This window comes from Euprymna scolopes, chromosome 18, assembly GCF_053919585.1.
Source record: "Euprymna scolopes isolate OS-2025 chromosome 18, ASM5391958v1, whole genome shotgun sequence".
Lineage (NCBI taxonomy): Eukaryota > Metazoa > Mollusca > Cephalopoda > Sepiida > Sepiolidae > Euprymna > Euprymna scolopes.
In genome coordinates this window covers 43,478,617-43,504,502 of record NC_136499.1, presented here as the reverse complement: position 1 = coordinate 43,504,502, position 25,886 = coordinate 43,478,617, and the positions used below count along the sequence as shown (strand labels likewise).

General features: G+C 35.4%; 1 protein-coding gene and 1 pseudogene across 4 annotated transcripts in view; one reads left to right on the top strand and one right to left on the bottom strand.

Annotated features, from left to right (window-relative positions):
* The window catches only part of LOC145297594 (AP-1 complex subunit gamma-1-like), a 395,164-nt gene that overhangs the window by 251,884 nt on the left and 117,394 nt on the right, over positions 1–25,886 (bottom strand). The gene's annotated exons all lie outside the window — the stretch shown is intronic.
* On the top strand, positions 10,704–10,841 carry LOC145297970 (U2 spliceosomal RNA; annotated as a pseudogene).

The window sequence follows — 25,886 nt, the reverse complement described above, 5'->3', positions numbered from 1 at the left end:
CGGTACAGAGAGCCAGAGTAAAACTGGGCTGAACTGCTAGTTCTAAATATACAACAAATTTTATGTTGATACTTGAAGGTATAAACTTTTTGATTTCTTCAGGTGTTTTTTTTTTTTTTTTTAACAGCCTTCATTAAAAAAGAGTATATTAAACTTTTATTGTTTAAATAATTTAACTTTGTTCATTTTATTAAAAATAAAAGTTGAAAAGCTATTTTTCACTCAGTAGTGAACCTTGGAAGATTGTTGGTGAAAGAAAAACAATCACCAAAAGATAAGCGTTTCATTATTTCTAGTCGTCACTTTGAAAAATTTCAAATGCGACTGTTTCACTCGCAATGTAAAGCCCTGATTAGATAATTTATTAAAAAAAAATTTATCAGAAAAACAAACGTAATTATGTGGCAGATTAATGAAAGATTAAAAAAGCATTTGGAGTTGGGGGCTTTTTTGTTGTTGTTTATTTATATATATTCTGAAGAGAAGCAACTCTTTGATAACAGACTGAGGAAAGAACTAATTACTTCCATTTCATGTTTCGTTTTGTACATGTTCTGTTTTGAAATGTACATAAAAACACCTTTATAAGAATCATAGTGTGAAACCAGTAGCAACATAGTTTTTAATAAACAGCTGAGAGTAATTAATGAAAGAAAAAAAAAGAATTTAAATGTTTTTAATACTAAACAAACATTCTTTACGACATTCTTTTAAGTGCAAAAATAATATCGAACTGACATTTAAATGCTAAATAATTGAATCCAGAAAAGTAAATACAACAAATACAGAGTGTGGTTATATGTCAGTCAGACTACCACGTGTGCATGACTTGTACATAACCTTCAGAGGCATATTCTCTTAGTCTTTATAGTAAAGTGGAAGAGTTCATTATTATCCATAAGGTGAGCGCCACCACAATAATCAAACTAATATCTACATTTGTTTTGTTTTTTTTTGTTAAGATTTTGATTATTATCCATTCAAGCATCATTCAAAATTGGCGCCACTAGGTATGAGGTTTGTGCAACATCTGGTCCGGTGTCATGCTAAACTCATTCCTTTTAGCTGCCAATGTAATTAGAAGGCAGAAGCTACATTCGCCTTAAACTGTTGAAAAAAATTAGTAAGGCCAGAAAGGGAGACACCACAGCAGGTTAAGCAGATTATATAGTGTTAAAATGTTAAAAAAAAAAAAAAAAAAATGGCTACAAGTTAGGTATGTTAATGATCATATAACACCTACATTGCAAACCTGAAAAAAAAAGTGTTTATGCACATAAGTATTTACTTGCATGAGAATGTAAATTACTTAAGTACATGAAATAGTGTTATATGTTGATCCTTTTCTTCAGATTGCTTCCATGAACTAAAAATCATACAATTTTTTTTTTTTAAGTATATCAAGCACTGAAATAATTGGTAGTTAAGAATTTCTCTTATTCCAATCAAAAAGGTCAACTTCACCCACTTGATCTGCCCGTGAACAAGAATGATTTAGATAAATCTATGTTGGAATAAAAAAAATTTTTAATCCATAAAAAGTTTTACTTTTTAATAGTTTATATTAAATATACAGGTACTGTAATGCCAACTATCTTTAATGACCATTTTTTTTCTTGGGTTGAAAAAAAAAAAAAAAAAAAAAAAAAAAAAATTCTTTCTCTGTAATAAGGCAAATTAATATTTTAAACATTTTTACAGATCAAAATCCTGTAAAATATTCCATTAATTTCTTCAAAAATAGAACACTGTATAGAAAACATGAATATCTTCTAACTAAGAACAATATTGTGAAGTTTGTTGCTCTTACTAGGAAGTAAGAAGATGACAAAATCTTTAAGTATATTTCCCTTTCATACCATAAGGTTATATAAGTAGCCGAGCAGTCAAAATTGAATGATTGATGTTGATGATTTTAGTCTGGTGTTTAAAATCCGCAACTAGTTGTATAAAGACTAACCGTGCGACCAAGTATGATGAAGCATAGGTACGTGAATGAATAAATAACATGTATGTATATAAACTCCTGAAACAGTCATGGTGAACAACTGATGATCCTTATAATATTAAAACCAGAGTAAATTCTTGGAAGCAGACTAATGCCACAATTGAAAGTTATTTATGGACTTACAAAGGAATTTTCTAACGAAGGATTTAGGATTAGAAGTTGTTTTCTTTAAAATAGTTTTAAAGGTTGAAAAATTTCCAGCACGCGCACACACACACACACACACACACACACACACACACACACAGGCTCCATTCAGTTCTTGACAGACTATGGATACACACCGAGGAGTGCCTGTGCACAAAATTTCTGTGGCAAAAGTTGCACAATCACCAACTACACCTTTCCTGAGTTGGCACGGTTTTGATTTTATTTGTAAATATATAAATACAGGATGACTGGAGACAATGCAGAGATGAGTAGGGAGTACATAAAGTGCCAAGTATTCCCAAATAGTCACCCATCTGGTACTGGCCGAGCTAATCATTGCTTAACTTTGGTAATCTGGTGAGAATCCGTGTGTCAATGTGATTATGCCATATGTGTATATATAAATATATGTATAAATAAATAAAATCTTAAATTAGCATGATTTCATAAATTCTAATTTATATTGGTGTGTGTCTGTGGGGATAAACTACAATGATATTGACAGACCAATTCTCATTAGATCACATAAATTAAATGACTGAGCCTGGTTAGTACCAGATAGGTGACCCCTTTAGGAATATCAGGTACAATATGTATAGGATGGTGACAGTTCCCTAAAATTATAAAATTGTAAAAACTAATATTGTCATCTCCCCTCACAGGGATATACATGAAACTTAAGACTGTGAATTTAATATTTCCTAGAAACTTCTTCCTTATGGAAAGTTGGTTAAACTTTGATAAGGGTGAATGCCACACTAAATATCATCATATGTGTATGTGTGGTAACAAGAATGTCTGAAAAGGCATAATAGTGAAACCAAATCTACATCCACTGCGAATATCTTAACCAGTTGTGTTTGTGCATCAGGAATTGGACTGTGCACTGGACAACGATATGAAAACCGATTAATAGAGAGACAGGACGCATCTTCAAATATGACAAAAAAAAATATAGATGTACAGCATCTTAGCTCTTTTGATGTCAAAAATACTGAAATTTTTCTTTAAAAAAACCCAAAGCTATTTCAGCCATACAATATCATAAAGAAAGAAAAGGTAAATTGGAATGGCAGAAAATGAAAAAGGAGGAAAATGCAGGGTAAAGAAAAGGTGGGAAGTGGCAAGGTAAAGAAAAGGTGGGAAGTGGCAAGGTAAAGAAAAGGTGGGAAGTGGCAAGGTAAAGAAAAGGTGGGAAGTGGCAAGGTAAAGAAAAGGTGGGAAGTGGCATGGTAAAGAAAAGGTGGGAAGTGGCAAGGTAAAGAAAAGGAGGAAAATGCAGGGTAAAGAAAAGGTGGGAAGTGGCAAGGTAAAGAAAAGGTGGGAAGTGGCAAGGTAAAGAAAAGAGGGGAAGTGGCAAGGTAAAGAAAAGAGGGGAAGTGGCAAGGTAAAGAAAAGGTGGGGAATGGCAAGGTAAAGAAAAGGTGGGGAGTGGCAAGGTAAAGAAAAGGTGGGAAGTGGCAAGGTAAAGAAAAGAGGGGAAGTGGCAAGGTAAAGAAAAGAGGGGAAGTGGCAAGGTAAAGAAAAAGTGGGAAGTGGCAAGGTAAAGAAAAAGTGGGAAGTGGCAAGGTAAAGAAAAGGTGGGAAGTGGCAAGGTAAAGAAAAGGTGGGAAGTGGCAAGGTAAAGAAAAGGTGGGAAGTGGCAAGGTAAAGAAAAGGTGGGAAGTGGCAAGGTAAAGAAAAAGTGGGAAGTGGCAAGGTAAAGAAAAGGTGGGAAGTGGCAAGGTAAAGAAAAGGTGGGAAGTGGCAAGGTAAAGAAAAGGTGGGAAGTGGCAAGGTAAAGAAAAGGTGGGAAGTGGCAAGGTAAAGAAAAGGTGGGAAGTGGCATGGTAAAGAAAAGGTGGGAAGTGGCATGGTAAAGAAAAGGTGGGGAGTGGCAAGGTAAAGAAAAGGTGGGGAGTGGCAAGGTAAAGAAAAGGTGGGAAGTGGCAAGGTAAAGAAAAGGTGGGAAGTGGCAAGGTAAAGAAAAGGTGGGAAGTGGCATGGTAAAGAAAAGGTGGGAAGTGGCATGGTAAAGAAAAGAGGGGAAGTGGCATGGTAAAGAAAAGAGGGGAAGTGGCATGGTAAAGAAAAGAGGGGAAGTGGCATGGTAAAGAAAAGAGGGGAAGTGGCATGGTAAAGAAAAGAGGGGAAGTGGCATGGTAAAGAAAAGGTGGGAAGTGGCATGGTAAAGAAAAGAGGGGAAGTGGCATGGTAAAGAAAAGAGGGGAATTGGCATGGTAAAGAAAAGAGGGGAATGGCATGGTAAAGAAAAGAGGGGAAGTGGCATGGTAAAGAAAAGAGGGGAAGTGGCATGGTAAAGAAAAGAGGGGAAGTGGCATGGTAAAGAAAAGAGGGGAAGTGGCATGGTAAAGAAAAGGTGGGAAGTGGCAAGGTAAAGAAAAGGTGGGAAGTGGCAAGGTAAAGAAAAGGTGGGAAGTGGCATGGTAAAGAAAAGGTGGGAAGTGGCATGGTAAAGAAAAGGTGGGAAGTGGCAAGGTAAAGAAAAGGTGGGAAGTGGCAAGGTAAAGAAAAGGTGGGAAGTGGCAAGGTAAAGAAAAGGTGGGAAGTGGCAAGGTAAAGAAAAGGTGGGAAGTGGCAAGGTAAAGAAAAGGTGGGAAGTGGCATGGTAAAGAAAAGGTGGGAAGTGGCATGGTAAAGAAAAGGTGGGGAGTGGCAAGGTAAAGAAAAGGTGGGGAGTGGCAAGGTAAAGAAAAGGTGGGAAGTGGCAAGGTAAAGAAAAGGTGGGAAGTGGCAAGGTAAAGAAAAGGTGGGAAGTGGCATGGTAAAGAAAAGGTGGGAAGTGGCATGGTAAAGAAAAGAGGGGAAGTGGCATGGTAAAGAAAAGAGGGGAAGTGGCATGGTAAAGAAAAGAGGGGAAGTGGCATGGTAAAGAAAAGAGGGGAAGTGGCATGGTAAAGAAAAGAGGGGAAGTGGCATGGTAAAGAAAAGGTGGGAAGTGGCATGGTAAAGAAAAGAGGGGAAGTGGCATGGTAAAGAAAAGAGGGGAATTGGCATGGTAAAGAAAAGAGGGGAATGGCATGGTAAAGAAAAGAGGGGAAGTGGCATGGTAAAGAAAAGAGGGGAAGTGGCATGGTAAAGAAAAGAGGGGAAGTGGCATGGTAAAGAAAAGAGGGGAAGTGGCATGGTAAAGAAAAGGTGGGAAGTGGCAAGGTAAAGAAAAGGTGGGAAGTGGCAAGGTAAAGAAAAGGTGGGAAGTGGCATGGTAAAGAAAAGGTGGGAAGTGGCATGGTAAAGAAAAGGTGGGAAGTGGCAAGGTAAAGAAAAGGTGGGAAGTGGCAAGGTAAAGAAAAGGTGGGAAGTGGCATGGTAAAGAAAAGGTGGGAAGTGGCATGGTAAAGAAAAGAGGGGAAGTGGCATGGTAAAGAAAAGAGGGGAGGTGGCATGGTAAAGAAAAGAGGGAAAGTGGTATGGTAAAGAAAAGAGGGGAAGTGGCATGGTAAAGAAAAGGTGGGAAGTGGCATGGTAAAGAAAAGAGGGGAATGGCATCGTAAAGAAAAGGTGGGAAGTGGCATGGTAAAGAAAAGAGGGGAAGTGGCATGGTAAAGAAAAGGTGGGAAGTGGCATGGTAAAGAAAAGAGGGGAAGTGGCATGGTAAAGAAAAGAGGGGAAGTGGCATGGTAAAGAAAAGAGGGGAAGTGGCATGGTAAAGAAAAGAGGGGAAGTGGCATGGTAAAGAAAAGAGGGGAAGTGGCATGGTAAAGAAAAGAGGGGAAGTGGCATGGTAAAGAAAAGGTGGGAAGTGGCATGGTAAAGAAAAGGTGGGAAGTGGCATGGTAAAGAAAAGGTGGGAAGTGGCATGGTAAAGAAAAGGTGGGAAGTGGCATGGTAAAGAAAAGGTGGGAAGTGGCATGGTAAAGAAAAGAGGGGAAGTGGCATGGTAAAGAAAAGAGGGGAAGTGGCATGGTAAAGAAAAGAGGGGAAGTGGCATGGTAAAGAAAAGAGGGGAAGTGGCATGGTAAAGAAAAGAGGGGAAGTGGGATGGTAAAGAAAAGAGGGGAAGTGGCATGGTAAAGAAAAGAGGGGAAGTGGCATGGTAAAGAAAAGAGGGGAAGTGGCATGGTAAAGAAAAGAGGGGAAGTGGCATGGTAAAGAAAAGGTGGGAAGTGGCATGGTAAAGAAAAGGTGGGAAGTGTCATGGTAAAGAAAAGGTGGGAAGTGGCATGGTAAAGAAAAGAGGGGAAGTGGCATGGTAAAGAAAAGAGGGGAAGTGGCATGGTAAAGAAAAGAGGGGAAGTGGCATGGTAAAGAAAAGAGGGGAAGTGGCATGGTAAAGAAAAGAGGGGAAGTGGCATGGTAAAGAAAAGGTGGGAAGTGGCATGGTAAAGAAAAGAGGGGAAGTGGCATGGTAAAGAAAAGAGGGGAAGTGGCATGGTAAAGAAAAGAGGGGAAGTGGCATGGTAAAGAAAAGAGGGGAAGTGGCATGGTAAAGAAAAGAGGGGAAGTGGCATGGTAAAGAAAAGAGGGGAAGTGGCATGGTAAAGAAAAGAGGGGAAGTGGCATGGTAAAGAAAAGAGGGGAAGTGGCATGGTAAAGAAAAGAGGGGAAGTGGCATGGTAAAGAAAAGAGGGGAAGTGGCATGGTAAAGAAAAGAGGGGAAGTGGCATGGTAAAGAAAAGGTGGGAAGTGGCATGGTAAAGAAAAGAGGGGAAGTGGCATGGTAAAGAAAAGAGGGGAAGTGGCATGGTAAAGAAAAGAGGGGAAGTGGCATGGTAAAGAAAAGAGGGGAAGTGGCATGGTAAAGAAAAGAGGGGAAGTGGCATGGTAAAGAAAAGGTGGGAAGTGGCATGGTAAAGAAAAGAGGGGAAGTGGCATGGTAAAGAAAAGAGGGGAAGTTGCATGGTAAAGAAAAGAGGGGAAGTGGCATGGTAAAGAAAAGAGGGGAAGTGGCATGGTAAAGAAAAGAGGGGAAGTGGCATGGTAAAGAAAAGGTGGGAAGTGGCATGGTAAAGAAAAGGTGGGAAGTGCCATGGTAAAGAATAGGTGGGAAGTGGCATGGTAAAGAAAAGAGGGGAAGTGGCATGGTAAAGAAAAGAGGGGAAGTGGCATGGTAAAGAAAAGAGGGGAAGTGGCATGGTAAAGAAAAGGTGGGAAGTGGCATGGTAAAGAAAAGAGGGGAAGTGGCATGGTAAAGAAAAGAGGGGAAGTGGCATGGTAAAGAAAAGAGGGGAAGTGGCATGGTAAAGAAAAGGTGGGAAGTGGCATGGTAAAGAAAAGGTGGGAAGTGGCAAGGTAAAGAAAAGGTGGGAAGTGGCAAGGTAAAGAAAAGGTGGGAAGTGGCATGGTAAAGAAAAGGTGGGAAGTGGCATGGTAAAGAAAAGAGGGGAAGTGGCATGGTAAAGAAAAGAGGGGAGGTGGCATGGTAAAGAAAAGAGGGAAAGTGGCATGGTAAAGAAAAGAGGGGAAGTGGCATGGTAAAGAAAAGGTGGGAAGTGGCATGGTAAAGAAAAGAGGGGAATGGCATCGTAAAGAAAAGGTGGGAAGTGGCATGGTAAAGAAAAGAGGGGAAGTGGCATGGTAAAGAAAAGGTGGGAAGTGGCAAGGTAAAGAAAAGGTGGGAAGTGGCATGGTAAAGAAAAGGTGGGAAGTGGCATGGTAAAGAAAAGAGGGGAAGTGGCATGGTAAAGAAAAGAGGGGAAGTGGCATGGTAAAGAAAAGAGGGGAAGTGGCATGGTAAAGAAAAGAGGGGAAGTGGCATGGTAAAGAAAAGAGGGGAAGTGGCATGGTAAAGAAAAGAGGGGAAGTGGCATGGTAAAGAAAAGAGGGGAAGTGGCATGGTAAAGAAAAGAGGGGAAGTGGCATGGTAAAGAAAAGGTGGGAAGTGGCATGGTAAAGAAAAGGTGGGAAGTGGCATGGTAAAGAAAAGGTGGGAAGTGGCATGGTAAAGAAAAGGTGGGAAGTGGCATGGTAAAGAAAAGGTGGGAAGTGGCATGGTAAAGAAAAGAGGGGAAGTGGCATGGTAAAGAAAAGAGGGGAAGTGGCATGGTAAAGAAAAGAGGGGAAGTGGCATGGTAAAGAAAAGAGGGGAAGTGGCATGGTAAAGAAAAGAGGGGAAGTGGCATGGTAAAGAAAAGAGGGGAAGTGGCATGGTAAAGAAAAGAGGGGAAGTGGCATGGTAAAGAAAAGGTGGGAAGTGGCATGGTAAAGAAAAGGTGGGAAGTGGCATGGTAAAGAAAAGAGGGGAAGTGGCATGGTAAAGAAAAGAGGGGAAGTGGCATGGTAAAGAAAAGAGGGGAAGTGGCATGGTAAAGAAAAGAGGGGAAGTGGCATGGTAAAGAAAAGAGGGGAAGTGGCATGGTAAAGAAAAGGTGGGAAGTGGCATGGTAAAGAAAAGAGGGGAAGTGGCATGGTAAAGAAAAGAGGGGAAGTGGCATGGTAAAGAAAAGAGGGGAAGTGGCATGGTAAAGAAAAGAGGGGAAGTGGCATGGTAAAGAAAAGAGGGGAAGTGGCATGGTAAAGAAAAGAGGGGAAGTGGCATGGTAAAGAAAAGGTGGGAAGTGGCATGGTAAAGAAAAGGTGGGAAGTGGCATGGTAAAGAAAAGAGGGGAAGTGGCATGGTAAAGAAAAGAGGGGAAGTGGCATGGTAAAGAAAAGAGGGGAAGTGGCATGGTAAAGAAAAGGTGGGAAGTGGCATGGTAAAGAAAAGAGGGGAAGTGGCATGGTAAAGAAAAGAGGGGAAGTTGCATGGTAAAGAAAAGAGGGGAAGTGGCATGGTAAAGAAAAGAGGGGAAGTGGCATGGTAAAGAAAAGGTGGGAAGTGACATGGTAAAGAAAAGGTGGGAAGTGGCATGGTAAAGAAAAGAGGGGAAGTGGCATGGTAAAGAAAAGGTGGGAAGTGGCATGGTAAAGAAAAGGTGGGAAGTGGCATGGTAAAGAAAAGGTGGGAAGTGGCATGGTAAAGAAAAGGTGGGAAGTGGCATGGTAAAGAAAAGAGGGGAAGTGGCATGGTAAAGAAAAAGTGGGAAGTGGCATGGTAAAGAAAAGGTGGGAAGTGGCATGGTAAAGAAAAGGTGGGAAGTGGCATGGTAAAGAAAAGAGGGGAAGTGGCATGGTAAAGAAAAGAGGGGAAGTGGCATGGTAAAGAAAAGGTGGGAAGTGGCATGGTAAAGAAAAGAGGGGAAGTGGCATGGTAAAGAAAAGGTGGGAAGTGGCATGGTAAAGAAAAGGGGGGAGGGCAAGGTAAAGAAAAGGGGGGAGGGCAAGGTAAAGAAAAGGTGGGAAGTGGCATGGTAAAGAAAAGGGGGGGAGGGCAAGGTAAAGAAAAGGGGGGAGGGCAAGGTAAAGAAAAGGGGGGATGGCAAGGTAAAGAAAAGGGGGGATGGCAAGGTAAAGAAAAGGGGGGGATGGCAAGGTAAAGAAAAGGGGGGGATGGCAAGGTAAAGAAAAGGGGGGGAGGGCAATGTAAAGAAAAGGGGGGATGGCAAGGTAAAGAAAAGGGGGGATGGCAAGGTAAAGAAAAGGGGGGATGGCAAGGTAAAGAAATGGGTTTAGACAAGGAAAAAAGGTTGGAAGACAATTGATTCAGCTAAAACATAAGTGATGATGAAATAATGAAAAATTAGAGATAACCATTTGCTATATTAGTACAGACACACATATATATATATATACAGACACACAAACACACACACACATGTATATGTTAGCTTACACATATCTACATCCATTATATATTTGAAAATCAAGTAGGTCTGTTCAACCATCTTTCTCATACACCTATCTACATAAGGGAAAAGTTTAGTTAACCGGTATAGAAATCAATATGCAAAGTTAGGAAATTTAAATTAGTTTCAATACAGATCACACATTTTCAGTCGCGTGCAAGCGACTCTATAAGTCACTCCGTCGGTCCTTCAGTCGGTCCGTCTATCCGTAACACTTTTCTGCTTGGCCTTTTTGGTTATAATCAAAGGTATGTTGTTAATAGATGCTGTTCTTAGCTTTTTAAGTTTTTCTTGGCCTTTTGGCCAAGATCAAAGTGTAAAAAATTTTTACACACACACACACACACACACACACACACACACACACACACAGAAATTGTAAATATATTCTTTTTTTGCAAAAACGCTGGGGTTTTCATTAGTTAGTTTAGAGTCCACAGAGTGAATGAGGTATTGTGGTAAATGTTGCCAGTCAAGAGTAAGTCGCCAAAGACTCCATTTTCACTTTAGTAACAAAGACCCTGCAACACTCCCATCCCACTTCTTGTATGGCCTTGTGCCTAAGTTTGTTTACAAATGTTCATTTTTTGCTTTTATTTTTTGAATTTCTCATTATTTAATTGTAAAATTTTTTCATTAAGAAAATAAACTATATAAACAAGATCAAAGTGTAGTATCTGTCCCGGCAGATACTGCAAGCAAAGACCATATGTGGGGGCAACACCATATATAAGACCTTGGTCAATGTAGGGGCAACCCTTCATATCAATTGTCACTATCTAGCTCCCCTACTCCCCGAGGAGTTGGTCCCCATTTCCCCTTCACTCCTCACATTAAAAATTGGCCTTGTGCCTAATTTGTTCGGTGGGGAGCAAATAAATACCGTTTTCTTGGCTTTTTGGCCAAGATCAAAGTGTAGTATCTGTTCTTACTACCTGCTGTATTTATGTTTGTAACTTTGTGGTATAAAGTGGTGAATCACTTTTTTGTATTAATTTAATGTAAAATGATCACCCACTTTACAACAAGTCAGTCTCAAAGCCATTCAAGCCATTCTCCAGATCATTCAAGTTGTTTTTGAAGGATTCCAGTTATTTTTTAAGCATTAAAATCATCCTTAAGTTCATTAAAGTCATTCTAAGTCATTTACTTTTTATTTATTTAAGTCATTTCAGCCCATTTTTCAGTCATTTTAGTTTATCTTTAAGAATTTCATGTCAATCCTACATTCACGCATTCATTCATTACACGAGAGCACGTGACTAATGGCTATCGGCCTTGTGTTTAAAGAATTTTAAAGACACCATTTAAATTTTCCTCAATTCACATGTCAACTATCAATTCTAATTACTGCTTAATGGTGATGCAATTAAAAACCAATACTAATTAAGATCAAAGAACTTTTCTCGGGTAAAAAAGTCATGAGAATTCCAATGGAATGGTATGAAGATTTTTACAATATAATATGGATACATCCATAAATAGTACAGAATATCTTACTCTATATTGAAAAAATTATAACAAATAAAAAAGTGGCTCATGGCTGGGAGTATAAGTAAACAGATACTATTACTTCCTAGACAATATATTATATATAGGACGGTTTACTCTGCATGTGTGCGTTCAGCTAAACGTCCGAAACTACAAAACAAACATTCAAAAGATTGCCATAGTCTTGATTGGCATTGCCCTGGATAAATATTATCTAAAATAAAAAAAATAGAATTATTAATTCTTTAGGGACGAAGTCAACTCAGTCAAGTTTCAACATTAGTAATTTCCAATGTTATATATTATATAAAAATTTGAGTAATAAACTTCATTATTATTTTCAGAGAGGAATGGGCTGGGCAGAGGTGAAAGAGGGTGTGGGGAAGAGGTATCCAGAAAATGCAAAAGGGGGAAAGAGAGAAAGATAGAGAAAGGCACTGAGTGATATTAATTATTTTATATAAAGATGTTACACACACTTTAAATTTTGTTTTGTTTACGGCACTAAGCAACGTCAGGTAGCCCTGCTAATATATAATTTGTAATCCTGACAATTCAAACTAATCCTTTGATTTACATCATAGAAATATTTAATCTTTGAAGGAACTATACAAACCAATAGAATCTGCATTTTACAGTTAAACAAGATTCATTACAGATTGAAATAGTCTATAAAGGCCACAATAATACAAAAAGTATCCAGATGCGTTTTACGGCAACCTATCAACCATCTTTGCTTGTTAACAAATTCAGAAGCTCGTTTTTCAAAAACTGCTGAACCACAACATCTTTTATTTATTAATTAGTTATCTTGCTTATTTTTTAAATCTAATTCCAAAATTAGACTCCAACTTTGGTGAAAATCACAAATAAATCATGGAAGATTCACGACACATCAATGTTGTGAAACCAAAGTTTATTAAGAGTATAAATGTTTGATAAAATTTTTAATGTTAAAGAATTAAAACTAAAATATTTAGAAGAGGATGTTACAGTTTGCTTAAAACATTGTGTGAAAGGAGTTGTGTTTGAAGGCTATGATAATGCAGTTTTGTGTAGGAATACCGTGGACACGAGTGAATGGAGTAAAAGAATGACAATATTTAAGGAATTTCAATATTTCTTATTTACCAACATAATGTGCCATACAAGATGATAGGTGTTATGAAATTTCCCAAATTTTCAAGATAAATCTTTTCATCAAGGCAGAAAAAGAAATATAGATGCTGTTGCCAGCAATGAAAAAAATGAAAGCCCCCGTCTAAATAGATGTACACAATTCTTTTTCTTCCTTATTTTGAAAATTTGTGAAATTCACAACACTTACCATCTGGTACAATACATTATGTTGGAAAATAAACATATAATTGAAAATTATTGAAATTATATCGATATTAATATTTTTTTTTTACTTCATTGGCTTATGTTCATTGCATTCCCACACAAAACTGCATTGTCATAGCCTTCAAAAACAACTCCTTTAAACTATTTAGCTTAATATTTGGGTTCTAACAGATCTGTTTCAACATTGAGTTACATAGAGGTTTAGTATTAATAACAAAAACTCATTTTTTTTTCTAGAAAAGTTTTAAATCGGTTTTAAATCCTTTAATAATCAGCTTAGATTTATCAGACTAAAAACTAATCCATATAATATTAAGCCTATTGCCTTTCCATTTTCAACCACTAATAATAGAGGTGTGGCTAGTGTAATGGCAATTGATACAAACTGGATTCAGTCCCCATGAGATCTGTTGCCATTCACTAATAAAAGCCTTAAAAAAAAAAAAAAGAAGAAAAAAAAAAAGATAAGAATCCATTATTTCATTCAAGTTTTTATATCTTTTTTAAAACTTTTATTTGCTTCAAACAAAGCACTCTGTTACTGATGTGAAAGAGGCTACTGTGATAGATTTATAGAGGAACAACCTGGATGAGGAGCTAGGCACCAAGACGTTTGTTCACATTACATTTAAATTTCCGCAAGTTTCTATATGCTGAGGAAACAGGAACTAAGTTATAAAGATAAGCAGTAGTAGGAAAGCTATTAGAGTACCTATTTACAATGCCTCCCCACGGGACAGAGACACCAGGGTCGTTTTTTTAATGTGGAGAAAAGGAACAAAAAAAAAATTGTCTCAGTCATGAAGGATTTCTCCCCCAATTAGAGAGCATCTGAAGAACAGATACTACACTTTTTCTCTTGTCCCGAAGGCCATGAATGTCTGCTCTTAAAAGCCATTACAGTAGAAAATCTAGCATCTTCCAGGACCTCTGTAGTGAAATAGGTGGGGGTTACTGATAGGAGATACAAGTGCAGTAATCACATTGCGAAAGTACTTTTAAAACACAGGAATGCAACACTGCAGCAATGCAACAAGGGCTAGCGCATAGCTTTTTGTTTTTATGACATATCAACCCATTTTGAGTCATTACTGCTGAAAGAATATTTATTAATAACAATTAATTGAACACAAATCATTATTTTAACCATAGCTGGGAATGAGAATTTTGGGTTCATATTTTTCTGAACAGTATGAATGCGTAACTGTACACAACACAACCAACAGTATTTTAACTCAGCATAGCCAATTCCATAGTTTGTGATGCTATCCATTAAATATGTACGAAAACAAAGAAAATCAAACCACATGATGACTATTAATATAAGGTCAAAACTATCCGCACCCCCGATAACATACTTTTTGATTGTATTGGGACTTTCATGTATTCTCTTTTACTCTTTTCATCGTCATATTTAGTTTAACATCCATTTTACATGCTGGTATGTGTTGGATGGCTTTTAGAAATTTACTTCCAAACTAAACTATCTCTGGCCAGGTCTTTATTTATCCCTCTTTCTCTCAAATCCATCCTTATTATTTCCTTCCATGTTTTCATTAGTCTTCCCCTACTAACTGAACCTGCTACCTTAACTGTTGACCATCCAAGAACTATCATTCTTTACAATGTGACCAAACAAATTCTTCTGTTCTGCACACCTTTCTTTCCCCATACTGTCCAGATTTAATTTTCTTCTGAGGTTAACTGATCCAAGACTGGCTTCAAGTATCACATTACACAGCCATCATATCATTTCTGTCAATGCAACATATCCTCAGCCCTCACTTCCATATATATATATATATATATATATATATATATTATATAATAGTTTTATTTATATAGACAAATATTACATAGTCGCTACACTGAACATGCTAATGTTTTGGACAATTGATTGGCAAGAACCAAAAAAGTCCTCGTCAGGTGACATAATACAGCTTCTATGCCAATGAAGGCATCTGGTTCTCAAATGGAAGAAATTAAATATTGTTTTTTTATTTATAAAAAACTAGCAGGGCTAGCCGGCGTTGCTCGGGACCGTATAAACAATGAAAAAACAAAAGCAGATATTGAACATATGTTTTATTCTTAGGGGAGAGGAATCTTTCATCTCAAGTTTTAGCGTTAATGACAGGTTTTTTGGGGGCCCCCCTCGAAGATAACTGATCAGTTGACCAACTTCTAGTGGTCCGTTTGACGTGAAATTTCGATATTTGTCATCCGGGTCATGGAGCTTCGATATGATACCAAATTTGTCAAGTTTGGTTCCGTCTTTCAAAAGTTTTAGCGTTACAAACAAACATACATACATACACACAGACGTTTGGCTTTTATATATATAGAAGATAAAATGTTAAAATGCCAAATTTAAACGGGAGGGGTGGTAGGTTAAGTGACATTTTAGACTCCAAACAACGGAAAGCGATAGGGGAAAAGAGAATGTCAAGACTTAACAAGATAAAGAGGAGGAATATTCACATTTTGTATGATTGATAGACTCATCCCTTTGATCAACAATGGTATTTCGGCGCTGGTAAATAATAGTAAAAGTTACCTGAACTTACTTTATCCACTCCAAACTCTTGCAATACGAATAGCACCAGTTCCTCCCTGTGCTCCAATGGTATCACCGTTATATATCATATACACTGCTACTTTACACGTGCTGTATCATCCTTTTAATACTTGTCTTCAACAATCTGTTTATGCAAGAATAAATCTGAATGTACTTGTATCTGTTTCTTCACTATTGTCCGTTTCTATTCCTTCTGACCCTCGTCCGTATTATTCACAATAACACAGCACATAAAAATGGTGGTCTCATGCACAAGGAAGATATATTCGGACAAATTATTGATAAAAACGTAAAATCCACGGTATAAAATATTCATTAGCTTCACAATCAGTTTATGATGAATGTTTGCATAGCGAATTAAGTCTATAAAATAAGTTAACAATCCTCCCAATTTCATGGGGGGGGGATCAAATTGTGCCTTTATGTGATAAAGATTATAAATATAAAACAGCTGCACATACTGGCAATGTAGAGACAAAAGAAATGGGCATTCTTCACTCTATAATAAGAAGCAATATAAATTTATTTGTAAATATTTCAATCCGCTAACACACAAGTTTGTTCAATAAAAAAAGAATGCAAATTTATCTCCATAAGACGTTTTTACCTTTCTGCTTTTATACTGATTTATGTTGATTTTTTTTTTTTTCTTCCTAGTTTAGGATATTTGACTTTTTATTACTTTGTGAACAACGATTTTTTTCATTTTCAATTTCACTTTTACCCAATAACGTCTTTAACATCTGGCATCATATATTTTTTTAATGTATAGACATCCCTTCATCTTACCTCTCAATAATTAAAGGAATAAAATGGAATAGAACAAAGTCAAGGTTGTTGACTTTTTTCTTTAGATCATCAGAAATGACAATTGTTTTTTTAATGATACTTTATATATTAAAAATGAAATCACTGATGTGATTCTGATTTTACATAAATATTAGTGCAAATACTGGTGAAGCATCATTTTTGATGGAAAGCGTATGCTAGCTGAAGTATAATCAGATTAAGATAACTATTTAATATACTGATATATAGTTCTTGCATGAATATATGTGCAGCCTTAAAAAATAATATTATAAGTACAAACACAGAACATTGTATGCCAGTTTCACACTAATTTTGATTTAAAATCATTGAAGTTTGAGATAATCTGTCATATTTTCTGCAAAAGGCCTACTGGCAAGAAATCTTTCCTGGAAAGTATACAATTTCAAACATTAAATAAAAACAAAAAAAAAAAAAAAAAAACAATCTAAAAATATGCCAGTCCGAATTTGTAACCACAAAACTATTTCATACTTCCGGAAATAATGAAGGGTCCCAAATATGCAAAGCTTATAATGGAGCAACCAGCGCAGAAATACATATGTATATATTTATCAGCGTTCCATTTTCATGCATGATAATGCTCTAGGTCACTGCTTGTGCAGAATTTTTATTTTTTTTATTTTTGTCTCCAAAACGATATTAAATCAGTAAAACAGCCCAGATCGTGATCCCATATAAAAATTATGGAATTAAATAAATGTAGATGAAAATAATGACTACTGCAACATGATATCTCCCCTCCCATGCAGCTAAGTAATGGTTGAGATTAAGGGAGCGCATAGAAGATACTATCATTTTGACATAATTAGTATTGAAACTTCCATTCTAGAGATACTCCTTTTTGGGAAGCTTGATTTTCCCCACATCAAAACAACTGACCCGGGGTCTAGCAAGCCTCATGTAAATGCAAGTAAATAGAACCATTAGTAGAAATTATTTGATCTTTTGGTTAGGAACAAAGTATAATATCTGTTCTGATACCACACTCGAAGTGGGTTGATGTGTCATAAAATTTACAAAAAAGACTTAAGCCCTTGTTGCACTGCTATAGCATTGCATCTCTGTTTTGTTTTAAAAGTACTTTCATGGAATGTGCTTACTGCACAAATATCCTTGATCCATCAGGCTACCCTCCTTCACTGTAGAGGTCCTTAGATGCCAAAAGATTTTCTATTCAGAGCTAATTTCTTTGAACTACTTACCTCTGGAATTTCTTTCCTGTCACTTCAGGTCATACCAATGTGCAGAAATGTAAATGTAATGTGAACAAACATCTTTATTCTTTCCTTGATCAGTGAAGGAAATTTTTTTTTTAATTTTTATTCCAATTTAGAGTGCCCCCTTTTTTTTAAGTGATCTAGATCCCCCCCCACTACATTTAGAAAACTTTGTATCTAACATTACCCCCGAGGAAAGGAAATAAATAGTACTATTAGTTGAAGACTTATTTAGAAAATTGTATGCAAAATATACTTATTTCATTTTTTATTCCAGTTATGTTTTAGCTGCAAGATAATAACATTGCAGGATATTTTTAAATTTTCTTAATCATCAGCTTAATGTCTGTTTTACAAGCTGGCATGTGTTGGATAGCTTCTAGAAATTGATTTCCAAATTAACCTATTTCTGACCAGGTCTTTATTTATCCTTCTTTTTCTCAAAGCCGTCCTTATCACTTCCTTCCATGTTTTCTTTGGCCTTCCCATATGAACTGAACCTGCTACCTGCATTATTCTACATCTACTAACCCAAGAACTCACACCCATTCTTACAATGTGGCCATACTAACAGAGTCTCCTGTTCTGAACACATCTTCCCATATTGTCCAGATTTAATCTTTCTCTGAGGTTATTAGATCTGAGCCAGTCTTTAAAACTCACATTACACATCCATCATATCATTTTCATCACTTTTTCATTCCATGCAATGCATGTCCTCAGCCCTCACTGGCCAGGTTTCTCTTCCATGCATCATCACACTGCATACACATGCCCGATACTCTTGGTTGACAATGATAATTCTTTGCTGGTTAGTAATGGCAACAAGTTATTTTCAAAGAATATAATGCAGACGGTTTATAAAGAGAAAGTTTTATATAAGCAATTTTTGTAAACGTTTTAAATCAAAAAGAAAGAAAAAAAAATTTAATGATTAAAATTAATGCAATAAGAGATTTGAAACATTTTTCTGTGAAATAAAAACTCGTTTTTGTTTTAGCTGCAAGATGGTAAATTTAAGTTTTGAGGTATTTTTTTTTTACATATTGCAAATTCTCCACACCCAAAAGTTAAGTGTCTCTATGAAATATGTTGTTAGTATGTAATTAGTACTATTTCCAAACCATAGTCCAGTATTAATTCAAAGTAATGAAAGAAAAGAAATTTTATATATATATATATATAAAGAAAAAAAATAGGTTTAACAAAAAAGGGAAATAGGTGATCTAGTAAGGTACAAACAATTCAGGACTAAGAGGATGAAAGCATAGGATACAAAGCAAGCATTAGAATGGCATTTTTTTTATTAGTTGGTTTATGTAAACAATATTTACCAAAATAACATACAAAATTAAAGATTAAAATGTCTTCTTTCAAAAATAACAAAACAGCACATCTTAAGCAAAAGAGTTGTCGAAAGAAATAGAAAAACATTTCTAATTGCATGAAATCTTTTTACTTATGAATGTTGCCAGATTTGAAAAAAAATTTTTTTTTTTCATTATTACTTTTGGAACTGTTTACAAAATATAAATACAATGTTGAAATAATTATGAATCTTTTTTACATTAATATTTGAAAAAATAAAAACAATTATGAAATATTGAGGACATATACTCTATATTTGGGCAGCAAGATCCACCATTGTGAATCTCCAATAGTTCTTATGGGTGTCGGAAGATTTCAATATCAACAAAGAGGTGTTTCTACTAATATACTATCTAGTCGATATTCTATAAGACATGGCCAGTTAGAAGGTTTGTCTTTTTCAATGACTTCTTACACCACATTTTGTGCTGCTAGCAGACAGATTGTGTCCCCTAACCGGCTCCAGCACCTTAATCCAAAGTTCCAACTGTCTTCCATGTTGCAGTGACATATTCGATAATGTGAGCATACAGCTTGTTGTCCAGAGGGAGAATTAATTTTCAACATAATTCTCACTATCTCTCTGCCTTGGTATTGGAGGTGAATCAGTAGACAGCTGAGACCTTGACTGAACTCTTAGATCTACAGATTGTCAGCCTTCAGTGGAATTGCTATTGGTTGACCATGTTATATGACCATATTCAAGACTTTCAGGCATGTGCCACTATGGTTTAGGATGAGCTGCAGGCCAGAGAAAAAGTCAGCTCAACCTGACTAGGGTGAACACTGGGTATTTATCTTGTTCCCACGGTGATAAGATGTGACACTAGGGTCAGAAAGTTGGACTGAACAAACAAACATCCCTGAAGAACATTTTGACCAACAAAAAATGCTTGGGCAGCCCAGTCAGCAGTCTCCAATAGAAATGTCCCAGGCGATTAGAAATAAACCCGGTTCTCAAAAATAGGGGAAGTCTGGAAGGGTGGATCTCCTAGAACTACACAGAAGCAGCAACATATAATTAACAGGTAAAGATCATTTCAGAAATATCATAGACTACATTGCTTTTGTTGCTAAGAGAAAGCATCCCTCAGCTGGAGAACACTGTTGCAACAACATAATCAACATTGCATTTATAGTGTAAACAGAAGCCCCCACCTTTTCAACATTATAGGAAAACACCAAACAATTTGAGAAATTGCACAAGTAGCAAATGTTATAAAAACTAAATAATAAAAAAAAAAGTAAAAAAAGTTTTTCTGTTTTTTCTTTCTTTAGACTAGATCCATTTGCTTAAGATATCTCACAAAATTAAAGAAAAAATATTTAAGGACTAAAAATGAATCAGAAAATAAATATTTATAAGTAAAGGAGGTTTTTGAATAAAAACAAAATGTCACCAAAACTAAAATACTTAAGATAAAGTCAATATTAGAATGTTACCACATTTCAGAAACAGATTTTGCTTTAAAGAATATCAAAAGAATAATTTAAAGCTAGCTGAAAAAAAAAAAAAAAAAAAAAAAAAAAAAAACAATTAGTGTAAGCATTTTAACTTATGATTAGTTGGAGTACAGCATTAGCCAAATCACAGGAATTTCTATTAAAAAAAAAAAAAAATTAAAATGGAACTATTTTTTTTAATCGATATATATTTAAATATCTAATTAATATTTAATTTTATTTATTTATCTTTTTCGAAAATTTCAATTTTAATTATTCAGAGTGTTATTGGAACCAAATCCTTATTACTACAGCATTTACTAATCAGTTTTTCTGTGAATGGCACCCTGGCATATCCTGGAAACTTACATAGTCTGCCGGAATATAGTGAAAATGCTTAGCCAATGAAAAACCAATTGACCATACAACATTACAAACACGCTGTGTGTTTAGCTAATAAAATTCTCAGCAGACAAGTTAATAAATTGGAAGAAAATATTAAAATTTAGAATAATTTTTAAATTTGTAGACGTCATGAATCTAGTGAGCTTGGATAATATTTTACAGTCAAATCCTTATTCAACAGGAGAAAACACAACATTGGGAGAATCCTGAAACCGCTCTGGGGCTTAGAAGGATATGATCTCAGAGAAGGAGAGTTTTCTGGTGACAATACCAAACTGTAATGCCGAAACACTAACCCTTTCCATAATAAAGAAGTACATAGATCCAGGTCGTATCTGACTGTTGGACCAGGCCTACAGCAAATTAGGATCAGAAGAGTGCTAACACCTTACGGTGAACTACAGTCTTAATTTCGTAGACACTAAGATGATGGCAACTACAAATCATATGAAGAGAATATCCCTCTTTGGCATCGATAGTTGCCCTTCAGTCAACCACAAATATTCCTAAGGAAATAACGTACCTCCTTAACCTTAACAGAAAATAAAAAAAGTAGAAAATAAAAACACCCCCTCCCAGAATAAGAAAATTATATAAAATCCTTCTAACAAAAAAAAAAAAAAAAAAAAAAAAAAAATTTTTAAACTTATTAATTACAAAAAATGTTTTTATTTAAAAAAAAATAAATATTTACTTATGAAACTTACGGTATATTGATGCTATATTTTTAGTTATTGTATTTTCATTTTTTCTTCATTGTATAAATGCTAATTGTTATTGCTATATAATAATTGCTTTTGTTTTCTAGCATTTTAAAATTTAATCAGCGTTCTGCATATTCGCATGGTTTAAGTAAGCTGCCAGGATATGCCGAGGCAACATCACATAAATACGGATCAGTAAACACAGAAGTATTGAATCCTTTAATAGATTCAGTTCAAAATTCTGTACAGGTTGCTAAGTTTGACTAGAAGGTTTCTATGTTCAAAAAGATGCACCTGACAAAGGTCAAAGGTGATATTGGTGGAAAAATGAGAATAGTAGTCCAAATACTACAAATTACCAATCCTTATCTTAAAGATTCTAAAACATGTCAATTTGGATTATTTGGACTATTCTTCTCATATCATGTTTTGGCCGATGTAACCTCCACTTTCTTCAGATGCCTCTTGTTGAACGTTGTGAGATGAGAATAACAGTTCAAATTACCTATAATACAAATTATCAATCCTCATCTAAAAAAAAAAAAAAATTAAAAACAATGTCAGTATTTGTTATAAAAGTTATCTAACATTCACACAATAAATGGTAACATTTAAATACTGAATTTGATAAACAAAAAAAATGAAGAGGCCACTAAAAAAAAATTTTTTTAAATGAATATATATATATATATTAGACAAAAGTGTGTAAACATTGTTTACAAAACCAGTACAAAGAGTGAGAAAGAGGAGGGGCAATACCCTGGACAGCCAGTGTCAAATGTGCAATGTTTTAGCCCAGAGCCACGCTGATCTATGCTGAATAAAACGTCCAACAAATTTTCCACGCTCAAACAAGCACTTGCTTATCTCTACTTACTTCACTAGGTCGAAATGCGTTTTGCTTTCAAAATTGTTTCTAATTAAGATTCGATGTCTACTTAAAAGGTGATATTAGCATAGGGATAGTATTACGTTTGCGATATGAGACAAACAAAAGCATATATTATGAGTGAAGATTTTTAAAAGGCAATTACTTTATTTTATTTTGTTTTTGCAATGGTTTAATTGGCGCAATCTCATATCAGTATCAAATAATTTTAAAGCTTTTACCTGAATCAGATCATCTCGATAAACTATACTTTCTCTAAGCAATCGGTCACACTTATGTTTGAAATAGTATTTTAAGCTGGATATGTCTCCATAGCAAACCCTGTCCATCCGGTCAATATGTTTTGGTTTATTTGAGCAGTACCAAATTTCTGGCCTCAGAAAACTTGTCATGTGATGGTTTTTTGACGGTCTGTACTCCCGTCTGAACTCTATAGATTTATGTCTTGATTAGGTGGTTTGTTTGTTTGTTTCTTTCTTTTTTTTTGGGGGGGGGGGCTCCTGTGGGAGAAGAAGCATATCTTTCCACAATGCCCTCCCACCGAAACATCCAGTTTTCTAAAATTTAGAAACAAAACAATATTTAATATGTACTTCCCTACATTGTATGAAATTATTGGACACTCAAAAATCAAATAGATTTTTTAAAAGAGCAGAACTTAATTAAATCCAAATTATATAAGACAAACAAAATAAATTATGTAGAATAGGGCCGTGCTAAAATAATAAATATTAATTAGAAATCTATTCTTAACATGGAGACGAGGAGGAAGCATTTAATTGTAATTTCAGATGACTTGGTTGGTTGTTTTTGTTTTATGGCATATCAACCTTTTTCAGGTTATTTAATGCCGAATCTAGTTATTTTGAGGAACGATTTTTAATGGAGTATATTTTTTTTTTAAGTCAAATTCTATTTAACCCATAGTTGGGACCCTAACAGGTACTACCACTCCAGGTCATGTGGACCTGGGAGCAATGGCAATTAAAGGGTAGCTCCACACTCCCCAAGGCCCGCAAGGTAGGGCCTCACCATCGGATATAGTTTTAGGTCATATCCAGGACCAATTTCAGATGAGATACACTTTTCAGCTTACACTGTCCAAAAAAAAAAAAAAAATCACATGACAAATGTTTCGAGGTCACAAATTTGGTACTGCTCAAATACACTAGACCCATTTCATTTGCATTAGGAAATGCAATGAATTGAATAAATACTTCTTAAAAGATAAGTATGATTGCTTATGTTATGCAAACTACTCTTCTCATGTCACATTTCGACTGATGTAATCTTCGGCCTTCTTCAGGTGCATCTTGTTAAAGTTGAGAATCGATACAAAATTTTATACAGATTTCTAAGTTTGACAAAGCACACCTAAAAAAGGTCAGATGTTACATCAGCCAAAACGTTGTGAGGATAACATCCAAGATGAGAATAGTAGTCGAAATAATACAAACTATCAATCCTCATCTCAAAAATTTCCAAACAAAATGTTTTCATTGTATGAATATGCAAAACTATGCACAAGTAGAAAATAAAAATAACTTCAAATAACCATTTAATTATGATCCGAGATCGCAGTAGACAAATGCAAAAACAAAAGATATTTTTAAATATACTCATTAATAAGGCTTTTATGAAAATTTGATTTTTTTTTTTTTTTTTTTTTTGCCAATATTGATATGTTTCCATAATGACTTTCTCGCTCCATTAATGCTGAAGTTAAAAGGAAAAAAAAAATGACATTTAGTATTTGGTGAGAGTAATAGCAGTTGTTGTTAGTAATGATCTGTTTCTTTTATTTCAGAGGGGGGAGGAGTATGATAGATGGAAAATGTGACAGCATTTTCTAATTCTTTGAGAGAGAGAGAGAGAGAGAGAGAGGGGCGAATCTTACTAAATTTTCCTTCTTTTGCTAAGCATTTTCATGCGAATCATAAAATATTTAAATTTATATAGTTAAGTATGCATGATAAAAAAAATTCAAAATTATGGTTACGATCCTTGGGGGGGGGTCTTAATTTAAAGTTTATATAAGTTATAATAATCAGATAAGTGTTCTTATCCTTTTATCACTGTTTCATGCAAGTATAAAGTGACACAAGCCCATTTAAATGAGAGAGGGATACCCAGAAACCATTTTAATGATCCCTAGCACCCTTTCCTGTAATTGAGAAGTGACAGAAGATTTGATTACGAGCATACATACTCTAGAGAGCTTTGCTACATGCTTGAGAACAAAATCACGCCACTTATGCTTTTGGGCCAATCTTTCAACTCTCATAAGTAGCATACCAGTGTGAACCTTTATTTGGTCACTTTATCTTTTTGGTGATCGTCTTGTGGGTTTTCTTTAATGAAATCATCGTCTATGTTTTCTTTGCATAGTTGGAATATAGTAGCTAAGAAACATGTCTAAACCACATTTTCTTTTTTTTTAAACAACGTAGTTGATGGATATGTTAATATGAAATGTCTTTCTGATATCTATAACTCTTTATCTCACAATATTATTCCAAGGATAGTTCTTAAACATTTAATTTCAAAGGCATTGAGTTACCTCTCATGGTTTGCCAGTATAATCCCTGATTCACTTACATAGAGAGCAATGAGAACCACCAATGCATTGTAAAATCTTTGGATATGTTATTTCTACCACCATATCTGTTGCTTTAATCTTCCAAACACAGAAATAGTTCTTATTCTTTCTGTTAATGTTAGATAGGAATCCTGGAACCACTGAACCAAGAAACACAAAATGTTTCTCATATCAAAAACAAATTCCATATCCATATATTCTTGAGTCTTTTTCTGAAGGTGACTTGAAAATGCAGTGGATGAACGTTGCAGAAATAACCATAATGGCAACATCAGTATGACTATAAATAATAGGGGGAAGGGGGGGATTATTATTGCATTTTTGTCATGTTCAATATGAAGAAGCTTTAAAAGATAGTTAAAATATACTAATTGCAAACTAAATATTTTAACAGAGACTAAGACTATATGTAACATGAATACTTAGCATCAGCCAATGAAAATCGTCCCAGCAATCCAGAGACCAATAAATACCAAGAACAAACTGTTACAATATTTTAATCAGTGTATTATCGTATATTCTGTTGAGAGCAAACAGAAATTGCAACAACAACAACAACTATAATCAGAACTATAAAATAATGGAAAAAAAAAAAAATCATAATTACATTTTTTTTTTGTATTTTTGTCACATTTGATATGAAGAAAACTTTAAAACGTGGCTAAAAAAATTAGTGCCGCTTTTTTTCCTGGTCATTTTTAAACATGTAAGATACTTACGCATATGTACATAAACATAAGTATTAATTAGTTTCAGCATAAAATGGAGCAAGTGAAGACACATTTTCTAATCAAATTAACCATCTATTTATTTATTAATTCAGTGATAAATAATAATTGAATAGATTTTAATGGAATGAAACTAAAGGCATCTTTCTAACAGGTTGAGGTCTTTTACAAGAGGCAAGATATTCAGCCAGCAATCTTTTTTCTTTTTAGTTACTAAAAATTTACACATTACTCAGATAAAATTTCTTTCTAAAAGGAAGATTCTAATCCATCCCTTTTATTTCAGCTGAGATTCCATATTAAATAACGAATTACATTTGTATTACAAGTTTGTGAGCATACTATAAAAAGCCAGGACTTGCCGTATATACTTGTGCACAAGTCGACCGTTTTCACTTTTTATTTGTTTTTCTATTTGTTTTTTTTTTTTTTTTTTGTTTCATTTTTACTCACTCCGAATCTTCTTG